The sequence below is a fragment of the Tamandua tetradactyla genome, chromosome 3 (assembly GCF_023851605.1).
Source record: "Tamandua tetradactyla isolate mTamTet1 chromosome 3, mTamTet1.pri, whole genome shotgun sequence".
Taxonomy (NCBI): Eukaryota; Metazoa; Chordata; class Mammalia; order Pilosa; family Myrmecophagidae; genus Tamandua; species Tamandua tetradactyla.
In genome coordinates, this window is record NC_135329.1 from 17919446 (window position 1) to 17941023 (window position 21578).

The window sequence follows — 21578 nt, forward strand, 5'->3', positions numbered from 1 at the left end:
TTTTTTCTTCTAACTGTTCCAAGACACTGGAGGCCAACAGAAATATCAGTATTATGATTCAGCAGTCATACTTATTTGTTAAATCCTATCTTCTCTGTTATACTCCTCATTCTCTTTAAAATGCATATATACATAAAAGCAATAAATTTCAAAGTACATTTTAACAAGTACTTATAGAACAGATTTTAAAGTTTGGTATGGGTTACATTTCCATGATTTTTCGTTTTTTCTTTTAGCTGCTCTAAGACACTGGAGATCTACAGAAATATCAATATAATGATTCAGCAGTCATACTCATTTGTTAAATCCTATTCTTCTCTATTATACTCCTCATTCTCTTTAAATAACATATATACATAAAAGCAGTAAATTTCAAAGTACATTTTAACAAGTACTTATACAACAAATTTCATAGTTTGGTATAGGTTATAGTTCCACAATTTTAGGTTTTTATTTCTAGTTGCTCTAAGGTCCTGGAGGCTAAAAGATATATCGGTATAGTGATTCAGCACTCATACTCATTTGTTAAGTCTGATCCTCTCTGTACATCTCCACCAACATCTTTGATACTTCTCAGACTCTTTAGGGGTATTTGGGCTATGCCCATTCTAACATTTTCATGTTGGAAGGGGCTGTCATTAATATGGGATAAGGGGATGGAATTAGTTGATGTTCTGGAAGGGCTTGCTTCTCTGCATTTTAGGACTTAATCTGATCTAGGGACCCATGTGGAGGTTGTAGGTTTTGGAAGGTTACCCTAGTACATGGAACCTTTACAAAATCTTATATAATGCCCTAAGTATTCTTTAGGATTGGCAGGAATGGTTTTGGTTGGGGGTTGGCAAGTTATGATAGGTAGCAATGTCTAACTGAAGCATGTGTAACCTCCAGGGTAACCGCTCGACTCTATTTGAACTCTCTCAGTGACTGATACCTTATTTGTTACACTTCTTTTCCCCCTTTTGGTCAGGCTGTCATTGTTGATCCCATGGTACCAGGGCCAGACTCATCCTTGGGAGTCCTTTCCCACACTGCTAGGGAGACTTTCATCCCGTGTCCCATGCAGGGGGAAAGGCAATGATTTAACTTGCAGTGTTGGGCTTAGAGAGAATGAGGCCACATCTGAACAACAAAAGAGTTCCTCTGGAGGTGACTCTTAGGCACACCTATTAGGTAGGCTACGCTTCTCGACTACATACATAAGCTTCACAAGAGCAAGCCTCAAGACCAACAGCTTTGCCTATTGATTTGAGTGACCTTAATGTTTGACACAGTATCAGGAGTTTCCCTGGTGGTAAAGTTTAATAGTTCCATATTTATTCTCCTATCCCTCGAGGATTACCAATCCTTTTTGATTATCTGCTTAACATATGCTGGGGTATCTCCAGGCATTACATTAAGCTATATAGGATTTAAGGCCCTCATTTTCATCCTGGTCTCCTTGTGTTTCTGTTGTTTAAATGAGCTATCTAGACGGGTTGAGTTAGATTATGTGCTACAGAAAATTTAGGTTCTAGGTAAAATAAACCTTTCTTCCTTTGGTCTCAGAGAGTAGGTGAGGTTCTGAAATATAGACAATGTCTTCCTTACACCTGATTGCCTTCGTTCTTATCTCTGAATACCAGGTTTTATATATATATATATATATATATATATATATATATAAACAGCCTCTAAAAATCCAGAAATAATAATTACAATTCTGGACAAAATGTGATTGCTACAAGACCTTACAATCTAGGGCCCTGCTTTCTTATAATTATTTTCTAAATGAGATCATATAAATATTTTCTGTTTTGTTTCTGGTTTATTTTGCTTCACCAAATGTCCCAGAGGTTCATTCACATCATTGCATGCCTCACAACTTTGTTTTGAGCAGCACTGTGTTCAATCATATGTTTACACCATCCTTTACCAATCTACTTCTCAGTCAGTACATCTTTCAACCAGCTTCATCTACTGGGCCTCATGTATAATGTCCAAAGCTAACAGTCCATCAGCAGTCTCAATTTTAGATAATTTCGTTGTTTCTAAGGAGAAGATAACCAATAAACACACCCTCGCCAAATAGAAAATCCAAACCTCCCCTTGATTCTTATCCCTTCCTGCTTATGTACCCCTGGTATTGCTGTGGTACTGTTGATATTTTCCTGCCAAACATAGCCCATGGCACACAAGCATTTTTTTTTAAAATTTTTATTAATAAAACCAATCAACATACAAAATGAACATTCTTTTTTCATCACATAGTTGTATATTCATCATCATGATTTCTTAGAATATTTTTTTTTTAATTTTTTTATTAATCAAAAAAAAGAAAAGAAATTAACACAACATTTAGAAATCATTCCATTCTACAAATGCACTCAGTAATTCTTAGTATCATCACATAGATGTATGATCATCATTTCTTAGTACATTTGCATCGATTTAGGAAAAGAACTAGCAAAACAGCAGAAAAAGATATAGAATGTTAATATAGAGAAGACAATTAAAATAATAATACTAATAATAATATATATATATAAAAAGGAAAAAGAAAAAAATAAAAACAAAAGATACAAGCACACAAACAAACAAACAAAAAACCATATACAGGTGCAGCTTCATTCAGTGTTCCAACATAGTTACATTACACTTAGGTATTATTGTGCTGTCCATTTTTGAGTTTTTGTATCTAGTCCTGTTGCACAGTCTGTATCCCTTCAGCTCTAATTACCCATTATCTTACCCTGTTTCTAACTCCTGCTGGTCTCTGTTACCAATGATATATTCCAAGCTGATTCTCGAATGTCGGTTCACATCAGTGGGACCTTACAGTATTTGTCCTTTAGTTTTGGGCTAGACTCACTCAGCATAATGTTTTCTAGGTCCATCCATGTTATTACATGCTTCATAAGTTTAATCTGTCTTAAAGCTGCATAATATTCCATCGTAGGTATACGCCACAGTTTGTTTAGCCACTCGTCTGTTGATGGACATTTTGACTGTTTCCATCTCTTTGCAATTGTAGATAATGCTGCTATAAACACTGGTGTGCAAATGTCCGTCTGTGTCTTTGCCCTTAAGTCCCTTGAGTAGATACCTAGCAGTGGTATTGCTGGGTCGTAATCCATTCTGCCATTCTATGTTTTTTGATTGGGAAATTCAGTCCATTAACTTTTAGTATTATTACTGTTTGGATAATATTTCCCTCTACCATTTTGGCTTTTGTATTATATATATCATATCTGATTTTCCTTCTTTCTACACTTTACTCCATACCTCTCTCTTCTGTCTTTTCGTATCTGACTCTAGTGCTCCCTTTAGTATTTCTTGCAGAGCTGGTCTCTTGGTCACAAATTCTCTCAGTGACTTTTTGTCTATAAATGTTTTAATTTCTCCTTCATTTTTGAAGGACAATTTTGCTGGATATAGGAGTCTTGGTTGGCAGTTTTTCTCTTTTAGTAATTTAAATATATCATCCCACTGTCTTCTAGCTTCCATGGTTTCTGCTGAGAAATCTACACATAGTCTTATTGGGTTTCCCTTGTATGTGACAGATTGTTTTTCTCTTGCTGCTTTCAAGATCCTCTCTTTCTCTTTGAGCTCTGACATTCTAACTAGTAAGTGTCTTGGAGAACGCCTATTTGGGTCTATTCTCTTTGGGGTGCGCTGCACTTCTTGGATCTGCAAATTTAGGTCTTTCATAAGAGTTGGGAAATTTTCAGTGATAATTTCTTCCATTAGTTTTTCTCCTCCTTTTCCCTTCTCTTCTCCTTCTGGGACACCCACAACACGTATATTTGTGCGCTTCATATTGTCATTCAGTTCCCTGACCCCCTGCTCAAGTTTTTCCATTCTTTTCCCTATAGTTTCTGTTTCTTTTTGGAATTCAGATGTTCCATCCTCCAGTTCACTAATTGTAGCTTCTGTCTCTTTAGATCTACCATTGTAGGTATCCATTGTTTTTTCCATTTTTTCTTCTTTGTCCTTCACTCCCATAAGTTCTGTGATTTGTTTTCTCAGATTTTCTATTTCTTCTTTTTGTTCAGCCCATGTCTTCTTCATGTCCTCCCTCAATTTATTGATTTGGTTTTTGAAGAGTTTTTCCATTTCTGTTCGTATATTCAGCATTAGTTGTCTCAGCTCCTGTATCTCATTTGAACTATTGGTTTGTTCCTTTGACTGGGCCATATCTTCAATTTTCCGAGCGTCATCCATTATTTTCTGCTGGTGTCTGGGCATTTGATCAGATTTCCCTGGGTGTGGGACCCAGCTGGTTGAAAGGTTTTTCTGTGAAATCTCTGGGCTCTGTTTTTCTTTTCCTGCCCAGTAGGTGGTGCTCGTGGCGCTCGTCTGTCTGCACGGCAGTCGGCCCGGGAAACCGCGCGTGGAGGCGGGGGTCGCTGGCCCCCGCGGCTTGGGAGAGTGCCGGTCCTAATTGCCCAGCTGGCCCGAAACGCCAAGCGTGACGGGAGGGCCCCGCTATCCAACCTTCCCAGTCAGACCGGGGAGCCACGTGCGTGGAGGGGACCCTAGTCGCCAGCCGCCCCGGCCGGGAAAACGCGCACCCCTCGGGTATCTCACCAGCAGAATCTCCCTGCCCGTTCAGCTGTTCCAGAATGGGGTACGCTGTCTTTTTGGTCTCTGTCGTGACTCCAGGAGCTGTTTCGTATTGTTTCTGTTTCTTTAGTTGCTTTTCTGGAGGAGGAACTAAGACCCGCGCGTCTTACTAAGCCGCCATCTTCTCCGTAAACGATTTCTTAGAATATTTGCATCAATTCAGGAGAAATAAAAAGAAAACAGAAAAAAATTCATACATACCATACCCCTTACCCCTCCCTTTCATTAGTAACTAGCATTTCAGTCTAATAAATTTATATCAACATTTGTTCCCCCATTATTTATTTATTTATTTATTTAATACTGAAAAGTTTTTTTTATTTCCAAGATCAAATATTACAACAGGACATTTACATGTATTTATTAAAAAAATGCAGCAGTTGAATTTATAGATCAGAGGTTTCCTTGAGTTTGGTCCCTCTCTCAGCACAGTGAGCTGATGTCTTCAAAGACTTATCGCCCCACTCCCCGCCCCCCACACCAAATGTCCCACCCTTCCTCCCCAATTCAAGTTGCAGTATCAAAATAAAGCAACTGGGTACAACACAGCAAGAGTATCCACAGTTTGGTACAGCCAAAATTAGAGAATCACCAACAGAGAAACAGATCCTCAATTTAGAAAGTATTTACCTATAGACTAAATGTATCTATAGATATATCACACCCAGTTTAAGATTTCCCTGGTTTTAGAGCAAGTGGAAGTTTCATTGAGTCTTAGCAGTTACAGCTTTGCTTTACCTAATGGCATGTTTTTCTTCTGCTACAAATTTAGATTTTTCTATTGTCCCTTCATGCCTTCAAATTTAAGGCTATCCATAGCACCTCTATTATCACTTACTAGATATAAAGGAGGGTTTCTAGTGTGTCTTGAACAAAAAAAATTTGGTGGATGGTCCAGTTACCCCTTGCTTACTAGTCCAAAATTCTTTTTCCTGCTTTTGGGAAGAGTTGCAGAAAAAAAATTATTATCTCCTAGCACCATGGGATTAAAGACCTAGAAAACTGAGAACTGTATGTGTATCATCTTCGGGAGCACTTGCCAGAAACACTGTCTGTCCTTATCTTCTTGAATTCGGTAACAAGGTTACACTACAGATTAAATTTAGAGGCTGTCCTGCATTAAGAATGCAAATCTCAGAAAGACTGCCACTTTGTCCAGAATAAACTGAGTATACAATCATTCCAGGGAATCTCTCAATACTGTTAGGAACTGCTTGAGAACACTTTAAAAGCAAACATCCCAAGTTGACTTCTCTCAAATCCCCAACCCACCCTAATCCCCATCCCCAAACAAATTTCATTCCTTGATTAACCTCTCTGAATAAGGTGGGAAGTGAGATTTGGAAAATGACATGGAAAGTGTTTATAAACACAATTAGTGAAGACATGCCAGAACTGGGCACCCCCAATGATTCAAAACGCATTGTTCAAACTGAACTCATACAAAGCATGCAGAGTCTACAAACACTCCTGTGAGTGAGTTACTATGGAACAGCCAATACCTACTGGAAAAAGAACTTTGCTTCCTAAAAGGTTGAAGGTTAAAATCAAAAAAAAAAAAAAAAAAAAGAAAAGAAAAAAAAGACACCAGATGCTTCTAAGTTCTTAGCAATCTAAGAAAAACGGCTGTGGAAAAAGATTCTTAAAGGAGTAAAGAATTGTGTCTAGCAGATTCATGTCAAAGCTTGGATGGAAGCCCCTCAGAGTATACACATGTTAGCATCAACTAGTACTCATTTCTCTACATCTAAGACTAGAGGATTATCTCATAGCTTTGCTGTCTCACTTCCCAGTAAGTGTTTTAAAGTCTTTGTAAACTTAAGGGACAAACCTAAGAAAGTAACAAGGCACAAATTCCCAAACTGGTAAGACAAACAGCCCCTATTACAAGCTTGCTACTCATCTAAAAAGTGGAGGTCACATACTACTTTCACTCTAATTTGCAGGTAAAAAGGTATTTTCTGGTGGCAGGAGTCACTCCACGTGAGGGCAACAAATTATAAGTTATTAAGAGCAGACGATTAGTGTCACAAAACTATTTATATTTTGAATCACACCAATTAAGTTATTGATCTTTTTCATTACTAAGAACACAAGCTTTGAGAAAAGCATACTGTAAAATTTTGTTTAAAACAGTCAAATATCCAAATGAGCATCAACATTTGAATGTTAACTTGAAATGGATCCTGGTGACATGTACTATAAAGCCATCTTTCCTCAAAGAGAAAAAAAGAATGGTAGGGAATGCTTCCACATCAACAATCTTTCCCTTAACAGTTAAAACTCCCATATTGGGTCTATGAAAAAGAAAATTTAAGAAAGGATGCAATTCCAGACCAGAATTTATCTAATGATTTGAAATGTTTCCCATTTTATTTATCAAATTTAATACATAAATGATTCATGGCAGTCCATTTAGATTATTAACTTCTTTTGATAGAGATAAGACATTACTCATGTTCATTTCAGCTTAGGTTGACTATTCCTATCTGAAAAGTATTTGACTTTATAAAGGACATAAAAGTTTCAGGTATTTTGGTCTCTATAGAGGAAATATCATTAAATAACAAAAACTTGCTTTTTATTGCCAGTTTACTTACTTGGTTAAGTAAACCAAGGCAACTTTCCATATTTATAGATTAATATGTGGTTATTCTTAGGCAAAATACTACCATTGGTATTTGCAACTCTAGCCCTCAAGTGAATCGGGATATTTTTAAAAATATATCTCATTACAGAAATGCTAAATTATGTTTTTTTACAGGAGTTCACATTGGATTGCCCAAATTTATTTTGAGATCATCTGGCAAAGACAGACTTTTACCAAAAATGATGTTTATGAGAATGTCTGAAATTCTAAGCAATACCATAGCATTCTGTACATCAAAAATGGGGGTAGGGGTATCAGAGAATTAGCCATACTCTATTTAGAATAAGAGCATTCTCCTTAAGTACAGAGAAAATGAGCTATAAAAAGGGATTTTTTTTTGCTTTAAATTCTTCCCTTATATTCATACTTCTTTATTAAAAATGAAAAATGGTTCATATTTTAAAATGGAGTTTTTTAAGCAATGCCAAGTATGTTAACAGTCATGACTAACTTCCAGAGAATGGATGTCAAAAATCAAGAATAGAAAATGGAGAAGAGAAAATAGGATTAAAAGATTTTCTGATTAAGGTTGTCTTCATCACATCCAATAATCTAAATTGCCTCTCTCATAATATTGACACATAGATGAGTCAAAGACCAAACTAACTGTTACTGAAATGCCAAAATCTCTTTTTAACAGTGAGAAATCAAGCATATTGGTATGGTATTATTTTGGTTATTTTCAGTACCAAAGAACATTCCTGCCACTACTTTAAAATATGTTCTGTGTACTATTAAGCTTTTCATAGCAAGACAATAAATGAAACACTAAGCCAGGCAAACCAACTAAGTTGAGTATTCATAGTACACAACTGTCTTGAAGTAGCCTATTCATGAAGACTAGCATTATTGGAAAATTCCCATGTTCATCAGAAGAGCTGGTTTCTCCTACCCTCATTTAGTTTTATAGAAGACCTTATTCATATTCATCAACCTGCATCCCATTGTTAGCTACTGAGCAGTTGAGAGACATCCCTCCTCCAAATAAAAAGAGAGGGGGAAGGAAATGATACAGTGGAGATACACTCTATAAGATTAAAAAAAAAATTTCTATCTTCCAACAACTGCTCAGCTAGTAAAATGCTTTTTTTTTTTATTAATTAACGGAAAAAAAAGAAATTAACCCAACATTTAAAAATCATACCATTCTACATATGCAATCAGTAATTCTTAACATCATCACATAGATGCATGATCATCGTTTCTTAGTACATTTGCATCGGTTTAGAGGAACTAACAACACAACAGAAAAAGATATAGAATGTTAATGTAGAGAAAAGAAATAAAAATAATAATAGTAAAAACAAAACAAAACAAAACAAAAAAAACCTATAGCTCAGATGCAGCTTCATTCAGTGTTTTAACATGATTACTTTACACTTAGGTATTATTGTGCTGTCCATTTTTGAGTTTTTGTATCTAGTCCTGTTGCACAGTCTGTATCCCTTCAGCTCCAATTACCCATTATCTTACCCTGTTTCTAACTCCTGCTGGACTCTGTTACCAATGACATATTCCAAGTTTATTCTCGAATGTCCGTTCACATCAGTGGGACCATACAGTATTTGTCCTTTAGTTTTTGGCTGGACTCACTCAGCATAATGTTCTCTAGGTCCATCCATGTTATTACATGCTTCATAAGTTTATCCTGTCTTAAAGCTGCATAATATTCCATCGTATGTATATACCACAGTTTGTTTAGCCACTCTTCTGTTGATGGACATTTTGGCTGTTTCCATCTCTTTGCAATTGTAAATAACGCTGCTATAAACATTGGTGTGCAAATGTCCGTTTGTGTCTTTGCCCTTAAGTCCTTTGAGTAGATACCCAGCAATGGTATTGCTGGGTCGTATGGCAATTCTATATTCAGCTTTTTGAGGAACCGCCAAACTGCCTTCCACAGTGGTTGCACCATTTGACTTTCCCACCAACAGTGGGTAAGTGTGCCTCTTTCTCCACATCCTCTCCAGCACTTGTCATTTTCTGTTTTGTTGATAATGGCCATTCTGGTGGGTGTGAGATGATATCTCATTGTGGTTTTGATTTGCATTTCTCTAATGGCCAGGGACATTGAGCATCTCTTCATGTGCCTCTTGGCCATCCGTATTTCCTCTTCTGAGAGGTGTCTGTTCAAGTCTTTTTCCCATTTTGTAATTGGGTTGGCTGTCTTTTTGTTGTTGAGTTGAACAATCTCTTTATAAATTCTGGATACTAGACCTTTATCTGATATGTCATTTCCAAATATTGTCTCCCATTGTGTAGGCTGTCTTTCTACTTTCTTGATGAAGTTCTTTGATGCACAAAAGTGTTTAATTTTGAGGAGCTCCCATTTATTTATTTCCTTCTTCAGTGCTCTTGCTTTAGGTTTAAGGTCCATAAAACTGCCTCCAATTGTAAGTTTCATAAGATATCTCCCTATATTTTCCTCTAACTGTTTTATGGTCTTAGACCTAATGTTTAGACCTTTGATCCATTTTGAGTTAACTTTTGTATAAGGTGTGAGATATGGGTCTTCTTTCATTCTTTTGCATATGGATATCCAGTTCTCTAGGCACCATTTATTGAAGAGACTGTTCTGTCCCAGGTGAGTTGGCTTGACTGCCTTATCAAAGATCAAATGTCCATAGATGAGAGGGTCTATATCTGAGCACTCTATTCGATTCCATTGGTCGATATATCTATCTTTATGCCAATACCATGCTGTTTTGACCACTGTGGCTTCATAATATGCCTTAAAGTCAGGCAGCGCGAGACCTCCAGCTTCGTTTTTTTTCCTCAAGATGTTTTTAGCAATTCGGGGCACGCTGCCCTTCCAGATAAATTTGCTTATTGGTTTTTCTATTTCTGAAAAATAAGTTGTTGGGATTTTGATTGGTATTGCATTGAATCTGTAAATCAATTTAGGTAGGATTGACATCTTAACTATATTTAGTCTTCCAATCCATGAACAAGGTATGCCCTTCCATCTATTTAGGTCTTCTGTGATTTCTTTTAGCAGTTTTTTGTAGTTTTCTTTATATAGGTTTTTTGTCTCTTTAGTTAAATTTATTCCTAGGTATTTTATTCTTTTAGTTGCGATTGTAAATGGGATTCATTTCTTGATTTCCCCCTCAGCTTGTTCATTACTAGTGTATAGAAATGCTACAGATTTTTGAATGTTGATCTTGTAACCTGCTACTTTGCTGTACTCATTTATTAGCTCTAGTAGTTTGGTTGTGGATTTTTCCGGGTTTTCGACGTATAGTATCATATCGTCTGCAAACAGTGATAGTTTTACTTCTTCCTTTCCAATTTTGATGCCTTGTATTTCTTTTTCTTGTCTAATTGCTCTGGCTAGAACCTCCAACACAATGTTGAATAATAGTGGTGATAGTGGACATCCTTGTCTTGTTCCTGATCTTAGGGGGAAAGTTTTCAATTTTTCCCCATTGAGGATGATATTAGCTGTGGGTTTTTCATATATTCCCTCTATCATTTTAAGGAAGTTCCCTTGTATTCCTATCTTTTGAAGTGTTTTCAACAGGAAAGGATGTTGAATCTTGTCAAATGCCTTCTCTGCATCAATTGAGATGATCGTGTGATTTTTCAGCTTTGATTTGTTGATATGGTGTATTACATTAATTGATTTTCTTATGTTGAACCATCCTTGCATACCTGGGATGAATCCTACTTGGTCATGATGTATAATTCTTTTAATGTGTTGTTGGATACGATTTGCTAGAATTTTATTGAGGATTTTTGCATCTATATTCATTAGAGAGATTGGTCTGTAGTTTTCTTTTTCTGTAATATCTTTGCCTGGTTTTGGTATGAGGGTGCTGTTGGCTTCATAGAATGAATTAGGTAGTTTTCCCTCCACTTCGATTTTTTTGAAGAGTTTGAACAGAGTTGGTACTAATTCTTTCTGGAATGTTTGATAGAATTCACATGTGAAGCCATCTGGTCCTGGACTTTTCTTTTTAGGGAGCTTTTGAATGACTAATTCAATTTCTTGTGATTGGTTTGTTGAGGTCATCTATTTCTTCTTGAGTCAAAGTTGGTTGTTCATGTCTTTCCAGGAACCCGTCCATTTCATCTAAATTGTTGTATTTATTAGCGTAAAGTTGTTCATAGTATCCTGTTATTACCTCCTTTATTTCTCTGAGGTCAGTAGTTATGTCTCCTCTTCCATTTCTGATCTTATTTATTTGCATTCTCTCTCTTCTTCTTTTTGTTAATCTTGATAAGGGCCCATCAATCTTATTGATTTTCTCATAGAACCAACTTCTGGTCTTATTGATTTTCTCTATTGTTTTCATGTTTACAGTTTCATTTATTTCTGCTCTAATCTTTGTTATTTCTTTCCTTTTGCTTGCTTTGGGATTAGTTTGCTGTTCTTTCTCCAGTTCTTCCAAGTGGACAGTTAATTCCTGCATTTTTGCCTTTTCTTTTTTTCTGATATAGGCATTTAGGGCAATAAATTTCCCTCTTAGCACTGCCTTTGCTGCGTCCCATAAGTTTTGATATGTTGTTTCATTTTCATTTGCCTCGAGGTATTTACTAATTTCTCTTGCAATTTCTTCTTTGACCCACTTGTTGTTTAAGAGTGTGTTGTTGAGCCTCCACGTATTTGTGAATTTTCTGGCACTCCGCCTATTATTGATTTCCAACTTCATTCCTTTATGATCCGAGAAAGTGTTGTGTATGATTTCAGTCTTTTTAAATTTGTTAAGACTTGCTTTGTGACTCAGCATATGGTCTATTTTTGAGAATGATCCATGAGCATTTGAGAAAAAGGTGTATCCTGCTTTTGTGGGATGTAATATCCTATAAATGTCTGTTAAGTCTAGCTCATTTATAGTAATATTCAGATTCTCTATTTCTTTATTGATCCTCTGTCTAGATGTTCTGTCCATTGATGAGAGTGGGGAATTGAAGTCTCCAACTATTATGGTATATGTGTCTATTTCCCTTTTCAGTGCTTGCAGTGTATTCCTCACGTATTTTGGGGCATTCTGGTTCAGTGCGTAAATATTTATGATTGTTATGTCTTCTTGTTTAATTGTTCCTTTTATTAGTATATAGTGTCCTTCTTTGTCTCTTTTAACTGTTTTACATTTGAAGTCTAGTTTGTTGGATATTAGTATAGCCACTCCTGCTCTTTTCTGGTTGTTATTTGCATGAAATATCTTTTCCCAACCTCTCACTTTCAACCTATATTTATCTTTGGGTCTAAGATGCATTTCCTGTAGACAGCATATAGAAGGATCCTGTTTTTTAATCCATTCTGCCAGTCTATTTCTTTTGATTGGGGAATCAGTCCATTAACATTTAGAGTTATTACTGTTTGGATGATATTTTCCTCTGCCATTTTGCCTTTTGTATTATATATATCATATCTGACTTTCCTTCTTTCTACACTCTTCTCCGTATCTCTCTCTTCTGTCTTTTTGTATCTGACTCTAATGCTCCTTTTAGTATTTCTTGCAGAGCTGGTCTCTTGGTCACAAATTCTCTCAGTGACTTTTTGTCTGAGAATGTTTTAATTTCTCCCTCATTTTTGAAGGACAATTTTGCTGGATATAGGAGTCTTGGTTGGCAGTTTTTCTCTTTTAGTAACTTAAATATGTTATCCCACTGTCTTCTAGCTTCCATGGTTTCTGCTGAGAAATCTACACATAGTCTTATTGGGTTTCCCTTGTATGTGATGGATTGCTGCTCTCTCGCTGCTTTCAAGATCCTCTCTTTCTCTTTGACCTCTGACATTCTAACTAATAAGTGTCTTGGGGAACGCCTATTTGGGTCTAATCTCTTTGGGGTGCGCTGCACTTCTTGGATCTTTAATTTTAGGTCTTTCATAAGAGTTGGGAAATTTTCAGTGATAATTTCTTCCATTAGTTTTTCTCCTCCTTTTCCCTTCTCTTCTCCTTCTGGGACACCCACAACACGTGTATTTGTGCGGTTCATATTGTCCTTGAGTTCCCTGATACCCTGTTCAAATTTTTCCATTCTTTTCCCGATAGCTTCTGTTTCTTTTTGGAATTCAGATGTTCCATCCTCCAAATCACTAATTCTATCTTCTGTCTCTTTAAATCTATCATTGTAGGTATCCATTGTTTTTCCTTCTTTTCTACTTTATCCTTCACTTCCATAAGCTCTGTGATTTGGTTTTTCAGTTTTTCTATTTCTTCTTTATGTTCAGCCCATGTCTTCTTCATGTCCTCCCTCAATTTATCGATTTCGTTTTTCAAGAGGTTTTCCATTTCTGTTCGTATGTTCAGCATTAGTTGTTTCAGCTCCTGTATCTCATTTGAACTATTGGTTTGTTCCTTTGACTGGGCCATATTTTCAATTTTTTGAGCGTGATCCGTTATCTTCTGCTGGCATCTGGGCATTTGATCAGATTTCCCTGGGTGTTGGACCCAACAGGTTGAAAGATTTTTCTGTGAAATCTCTGGGTTCTGCTTTTCTTATCCTGCCCAGTAGGTGGCGCTCGTGGCATACGTTTGTCTGTGGGTTCCACCAGTAAAAGGTGCTGTGGGTCCTTTAACTTTGGAAAACTCTCGCCGTGGGGGAGGTTCGCCAGCCGAAGCGGCTTGGAAGAGTGTCAGCCGGCCCGGGGGTCCGAACGTGGGGAGGGTCGCCGGCCGCCGCAGCCCGGGAGAGCACCCGACCGAATTTCCTAGTCGGCCCGGGGCGCCAAGCGTGGCAGGAGGGCACCAGCCACCCAAGCCGGTGGGAGTGCACCGTTCCCAGCCGGACCGGGGAGTCACGTGTTTGGAAGGGACCCCCCCGGTCACCATTCTCCGCAGTCTGGGGATTTCCGACCCAACTCTGTCAGTTGGTCTGGGGGGCCTCGTGTGGTAGGGGCACCAGGCGCCGCGGCCCGAGGGGACTGCCTGCCCAATTCTGCCAGCTGGCCTGGGAAGGAGGAAGGGAGGGACTCCGGCCGCTTGCCGTCCCGCCTGGGAAAGCCCACGCCCCTCGGCGATCTCACCGGGGCTGGTTCTCCCAGACAGTCAGCCATTCCAGGATGGGGTACGCCGTCCCTTTGATCTCCATCGTGGCTCCGGGAGCTGCTCTGTATCGTCTCCACTCTCCCAGTAGCTGTTCTGGAGGAGGAAAGGTGAGGGTGGCAAGACTGTCGAGGATGGTGGCGGAGGAGCTGGTGAAGGCGGAAGAGGACACGGTGGTGGTTGGAGAGCCGCCGGAGCAGAAGGAGAAAGGGAATTATAAGATGGCGGATGGAGCGCTGCCGGAGCAGAAGGGGAAAGAGAAGGGCAAGATGGCAGTGGGAGCGCCACCGGTGGAGAAAGAGGAAGAGGGCGGCTAGATGGCGGCGGGAGCGCCGCCGGCGGAGAAGGGGGAAGAGGAGGGTTGGCTGGCTGGCGGCGGGAGCACCGCCGGCGGAGAAAGAGGGAGAGGAGAGGGAGAGGAGGGCTGGCTGGCTGGCGGCGGGAGCGCCAATGGTGGAGAAAAAGGGAGAGGAAAGGGAGAGGAGGGCTGGCTGTCTGGTGGCGGGAGTGCCGCCGGCGGAGAAAGAGGGAGAGGAGGGCTGGCTGGCTGATGGCGGGAGTGCCACCGGCGGAGAAAAAGGGAGAGGAGAGGGAGAGGAGGGCTGGCTGGCTGGCGGTGGGAGCACCGCCGGCAGAGAAAGAGGGAGAGGAGAGGGAGAGAAGGGCTGGCTGGCTGGTGGCGGGAGTGCCGCCAGCGGAGAAAGAGGGAGAGGAGGGCTGGCTGGCTGGCGGCGGGAGCACCGCCGGTGGAGAAAGAGGGAGAGGAGAGGGAGAGGAGGGCTGGCTGGCTGGCGGCGGGAGCGCCACTGGTGGAGAAAGAGGGAGAGGAGGGCTGGCTGGCAGGCGGCGGGAGCACCGCCGGTGGAGAAAGAGGGAGAGGAGAGGAAGAGGAGGGCTGGCTGGCTGGCGGCGGGAGCGCCGCCGGCAGAGAAAGAGCTATTTATTTTTAATCCATATGTTTTACTCATCTGTTCATAAGGTAGATAAAAGAAGCATCAGGCACAAGGTTTTCACAATCACACAGTCACATTGCGAAAGCTTTATCATTATACAGTCATCTTCGAGACACATGGCTACTGGAATACAGCTCTACTTTTTCAGGCACTTCCCTCCAGCCTCTTTGTTACACCTTAACTAAAAAGGTGATATCTGTTTAATGTGTAAGAATAACCTCCAGGATAACCTCTCGACTCTGAAATTTCTCAGCCATTGACGCTTTATTTTGTCTCATTTCTCTCTTCCCCGTTTTGGTTGAGAAGGTTTTCTCATTCCCTGGGTGCTGAGTCCTAGCTCACTCTAGAATTTCTGCCCCACGTTGCCAGGAAGTTCCACACCCCTTGGACCTGAAAGTAATGTCCCACGTAGAGAGGGGGAGGGCAGTGAGTTTGGATGTCATGTTGGCTGGTAGAGAGAGGCCACATCTGAGTTATAAAAGATGTTCTCTTGGGGGTGACTCTTAGACCTAATTTTGAGTAGGCTTAGCCTATCCTTTGTGGGGTTAAGTTTCATATGAACAACCCCCAAGATTGGGGGCTCAGTTTATTGCTTTGGTTGTGCCCACTGCTTGTGAGAATATCAAGAATTCACCACTTGGAGAAGTTGAATTTTCCCCCTTTCTCACCATTCCCCCAAGGGGACTTTGCAAATACTTTTTTATTCACTGTTCAGATCCTTCTGAAATTGATCAAGGCATCACTCTGGACAAACCTACAAAATCTCATGCCCTACTCAAGGTTCTATGTACTTACGGTATTCAATTAAGCTGTCCACATAAGTTATATTAAGAAATGCACTAGTCAAAATATAAATTTTGTACCTAATAAATATTTTTTGCTTTAGTCTCATACATTTTAAAAGATTAATTACTATCTATTTTCAACACCCTGCATTTTTCACATTCCTTTGTTCTTCCTCATACAAAACATTTTTAAATTTGCACATTTAGTCACTGTCATTATATACCCTAGGCATTCCTAGATTATAACATCTCAGTCTTTATCGTATATCTTTACTTCTGATTTCCTTTGTGCCCCCAGGCTTCCTCCCTCTATCATTCTCACATTCAGCTTTATTCAGTGTTCTAATATTATTGTATTAAAGTTAGGTAGTATTGTGCTATTCATTTCTGAATTTTTACAATCAGTCCCGTTGCGCAGTCTGTATCCCTTCAGTTCTAGTTACCCAATATCTACCCTATTTCTATCTCCTGATGACCTCTGTTCTTAACTGAAATTATCCAAGTTCATTCATTAATGTTAATTCATATTAGTGAGGGCATACGGTATTTGTCCTTTTGTTTCTGGCTTATCTCACTCGGCATAATGTCCTTAAGGTTCATCCATGTTGTTACATACTTCATAACTTCATTCTGTCTCACAGCTGCATAATAGTCCATCATATGTATATATCACAGCTTGTTTAGCCACTCCTCTGTTGATGGACATTTGGGCTGTTTCCATCTCTCGGCAGTTGTAAATAATGCTGCTATAAACATTGGTGTGCAAATGTCTGTCTGTGTCTTTGCCCTCATGTCCTCTGAATAGATACCTAGCAATGGTATTGCTGGGTCATATGGCAGTTCTATACTTAGCTTCCTGAGGAGCTGCTGAGGAACCGCCTTCCACAGAGGTTGTACCATTTGACATTCCCACCAACAGTGGATAAGTGTGCTTCTTTCTCCACATGCTGTCCAGTACTTGTCATTTTCTGTTTTATTGAAAATGGCCATTCTGGTTGGTGTGAGATGATATCTCATTGTGGTTTTGATTTGCTTTCCCTGATAGCCAGGGAAGTTGAGCATCTTTTCATGTGCCTTTTGGCCGTTTGTATCTTCTCTTCTGAGAAGTGTCTGTTCAAGTCTTTTGCCCATTTTGTAATTGGGTTGTCTGTCTTTTTTGTTGTTGAGTTGAACAATCTCTTTATGTATTCTGGATATTAGACCTTTATCTGATATATTGTTTCCAAATATCGTCTCCCATTGTGTAGGTTGTCTTTTTACTTTCTTGAAGAAGTACTTTGATGCACGAAAGTGTTTAATTATGAGGAGTTCCCATTTATTTCTTTCTTCAGTGCTCATGTTTTGGCTGTAAGGTCTAGGAAACTGCCCCCTACTATAAGATTTATAAGATATTTCCCTACATTTTCTTCTAACAGTTTTATTGTCTTAGATCTAATGTTTAGGTCTTTGATCCATTTTGAGTTAATTTTTTGTATAGGGTGTGAGGTGTGGATCCTCTTTCATTCTTTTGCTTGTGGATATCCAGTTCTCTAGTCACCATTTATTGAGGAGACTGTTCTGTCCCAGGTGAGTTGGCTTGACTGCCTTTTCAAAGATCAATTGTCCATAGATGAGAGAGTCTATATCTGAACACTCTATTTGATTCTGCTGGTCAGTATATCTGTCTTTATGCCAGTAACAGGTTGTTTTGACCACTGTAGCTTCGTAATAGCCTTAAAGTCAGGTAGTGTGAGACCTCCGACTTCATTTTTCTTTCTCAGGATACTTTTAGCTATTCGGGGCACCCTGCCCTTCCAGGTAAAATTTGGTTATTGGGTTTTCTATTTCTAAAAAGTAAGTTTTTGGGATTTTAACTGGTATTGCATTGAATCTGTAAATCAATTTAGGTAGAATTGACATCTTAACCTTATTTAGTCTTCCGATCCATGAACACAGTATGCCTTTCCATTTATTTAAGTCTTCTGTGATTTCTTTTAACAATTTCTTCTAGTTTTCTCTGTATAGGTTTTTTTGGTCTCTCTAGTTAAATTTATTCCTAAATATTTTATCTTTTGGTTGCAATTATAAATGGAATTTTTTTCATGATTTCCCCCTCAGATTGTTCATTACTAGTGTGTAGAAACACTACAGATTTTTCAGTATTGATCTTGTAACCTGCCACTTTGTTGTGCTCATTTATTAGCTCTAGTGGTTTTGCTGTAAATTTTTCAAGGTTTTCGACATATAGTATTGTATCATCTGCAAAGAGTGAGAGTTTTACTTCTTCCTTTCTAAATTTGATGCCTTGTATTTCTTTTTCTTGTCTAATTGCTCTGGCTAGAACTTCCCATACAATGTTGAATAACGATGGTGATAGTGAACATCCTTGTCTTGTTCCTGATCTTAAAGGGAAAGTTTTCAGTTTTTCCCCATTGAGGATGATGTTAGCTATGGGTTTTTCATATATTCCCTTTATCATGTTGAGGAAGTTTCCTTCTATTCCTATCCTTTGAAGTGTTTTCAGCAGGAAAGGATGTTGAATTTTGTCAAATGCCTTTTCTGCATCAATCGAGATGATCATGTGATTTTTCTGCTTTGATTTGTTGATATGGGGTATTACATTAATTGATTTTCTTATGTTGAACCATCCTTGCATACCTGGGATGAATCCTACCTGGTCGTGGTATATAATTCTTTTAATATGCTGCTGGATTTGAATTGCAAGAATTTTGTTGAGGATTTTTGCATCTATATTCATGAGAGAGGTTGGTGTGTAGTTTTCTTTTTTAATAATATCTTTGCCTGGCTTTGGTATGAGGGTGATGTTGGCTTCGTAGAATGAGTTAAGTAGCTTCTCCCCCCTCTTCAATTTTTTATGCTCAAACATAAAAATAACTGAGCATAATTGATACTAATTCTTTCTTGAATGTTCGGTAGAATTCACATGTAAAACCTTCTGGTCCTGGGCTTTTCTTTTGGGGGAGCTAAAGAAAATTCAGTTTCTTTAGTTGTGATTGGTTTGTTGAAGTCATCTATTTCTTCTCAAGTCAGTGTTGGTTGTTCGCGCCTTTTTAGGAAGTTGTCCATTTCATCTACATTATCAAGTTTATTAGCATAAAGTTGTTCATAGTATCCTGTCATTACTTCCTTTATTTCTGTGGGGTCGGTGGTTATGTCTCCTCTTCCATTTCTGATTTTATTTATTTGCATCCTATCTCTTCTTTTTGTCAGTCTCACTAAGGGTCCATCAATCTTACTGATTTTCTCGTAGAATGAACTTCTGGTTTTATTGATTTTCTCGATTGTTTTCATGTTCTCAATTTCATTTATTTCTGCTCTAATCATCATTATTTCTTTCCTTTTGCTTGCTTTGGGATTAATTTGCTGTTTTTTCTCTAGTTCTTCCAAGTGGACAGTTAATTCCTCAATTTTTACTCTTTCTTCTTTTTTGATATAAGTATTTATGGCAATACATTTCCCTCTTAGCACTGCCTTTACTGCATCCCATAAATTTTGATATGTCATGTTTTCATTTTCATTTGCTTCGAGATATCTACTGATTTCTCTTGTAATTTCTTCTTTGACCCACTGGTTGTTTAAGAGTGTGTTGTTGAGCCTCCATATATTTGTGAATTTTCTGGCACTCTGCCTATTATTGATTTCCAGTTTCATTCCTTTATGATCTGAGAAAGTGTTTTGTATGATTTCAATCTTTTAAAATTTATTGAGACTTGCTTTGTGACCCAGCATATGGTCTATCCTTGAGAATGATCCATGAGCTCTTGAGAAAAAGGTATATCTTACTGTTGTGGGGTATAATGTTTTATAAATGTCTGTTAAGTCTAGTTTGTTTATTGTATTATTCAAATTCTCTGTTTCTTTATTGATCCTCTGTCTAAATGTTCCGTGCATTGATGACAGTGGGGAATTGAAGTCTCCAACTACTATGGTAGATGTGTCTATTTCTCTTTTCAGTGTTTTCAGTGACTGCCTCATGTATTTTGAAGCATTCTGGCTTGGTGCATAAATATTTATAATTGCTGTGTCTTCTTGTTGAATTTTTCCTTTTATTAATACACAGTGTCCTTTGTCTCTTAACCATTTTACATTTGAAATCTAATTTGTTGGATATTAGTATAGCTACTCCTGCTCTTTTCTGATTGTTTTTTGCATGGAATATCTTTTCCCAACCTTTCACTTTCAACCTATGTTTATCCTTGGATCTAAGATGCGTTTCCTTTAGACAGCATATAGATGGGTCCTGTTTTTTAATCCATTCTGCCAGTCTGTGTCTTTTGATTGGGGGAGTTTAATCCATTAACATTTAGTGTTATTACTATACAGGCAGTACTTTCTTCTACCATTTTGCCGTTTGGATTTTATATGTCATATCTAATTTTTCTTCTTTTTATCTTTGCTGATAGTCTTCCTTTCTACACTCTTCTCCACACCTCTCTCTTCTGTCTTTTCATATCTGTCTCTAGTGCTCCCTTTAGTATTTCTTGCAGAGCCAGTCTCTTGGGCACAAATTCTCTCAGTGATTTTTTTTGTCTGAAAATGTTTTAATTTCTCCCTCATTTTTGAAGGACAGTTTTGCTGAACATAGAATTCTTGGTTGGCAGTTTTTCTCTGTTAGTAATTTAAATATATCATCCCACTGTTTCTGTCCTCTATGGTTTCTGCTAAGAAATCTACACATAGTCTTATTGGGCTTCCCTTGTATATGATGGATTGCTTTTCTCTTGCTGCTTTCAAGATTCTATTTTTCTCTTTGACATCTGACATTCTGATTACTAAGTGTCTTGGAGTTCATCTGTTTGCGGTATGCTGTACTTCTTGGATCTGTAATTTTAAGTCTTTCATAAGAGTTGGGAAATTCTCAGTAATAACTTCCTCCATTAGTTTTTCTCCTCTATTTCCTTTCTCTTCTCCTTCTGGGACTTCTTGTTGTCATTCAATTCCCTGAGTCCCTGCTCATATTTTCCCAATCTTTTCCCTGTATTTTCTTTTGCTTGTCGTTTTTCAGATGTCCCGTCCTCCAGTGCACCAATCCTATCTTCTGCCTCTTGAAATCTGACATTGTAGGTTTCCATTGTTTTTTTCATTTCTTCTACTGTGCCTTTCACTCCCATAAGTTCTGTGAGTTATTTTTTCAGACTTTCAATTTCTTGTTTTTGTTCATTCCTTGCCTTCTTTATATCCTCCCTCAATCACTTAATTTGATTTTTGATGAGATTTTCCATGTCTGTTTGAACATTCTGAATTAATTGTTTCAACCCCTGATTCTCATTTGAATTGTTGGTTTGTTCCTTTGACTGGGCCATATCTTCAATTTTCCTAGTATAATTTGTTATTTTTTGCTGGCGTCTCAGTATCTAATTACCTTAATTAGTTTATTCTGGAGTGTTTTTTTTTCACTTTTTTTTACCTAGGATTTTCTTGCTGGATGACTTTGTTGTCTATCTGTTCTTTGACATTGAGTTTAGCTTATTTTGGACCTCTAGCTTAGGTTTTGTTTAACAGAGGAGAACTTTTCAGTTCTTGTTTTCTTGTTTCTTGCCCTACCTGTAGCACACAAGCATTTTTTAATGAAGGACTTTTTATCTTAAAA

At 38.4% G+C, this 21578-nt stretch overlaps 1 protein-coding gene across 4 annotated transcripts in view; it reads left to right on the forward strand.

Annotated features, from left to right (window-relative positions):
- Positions 1-21578, forward strand: part of POLB (DNA polymerase beta) — a 54630-nt gene that overhangs the window by 9869 nt on the left and 23183 nt on the right. The gene's annotated exons all lie outside the window — the stretch shown is intronic.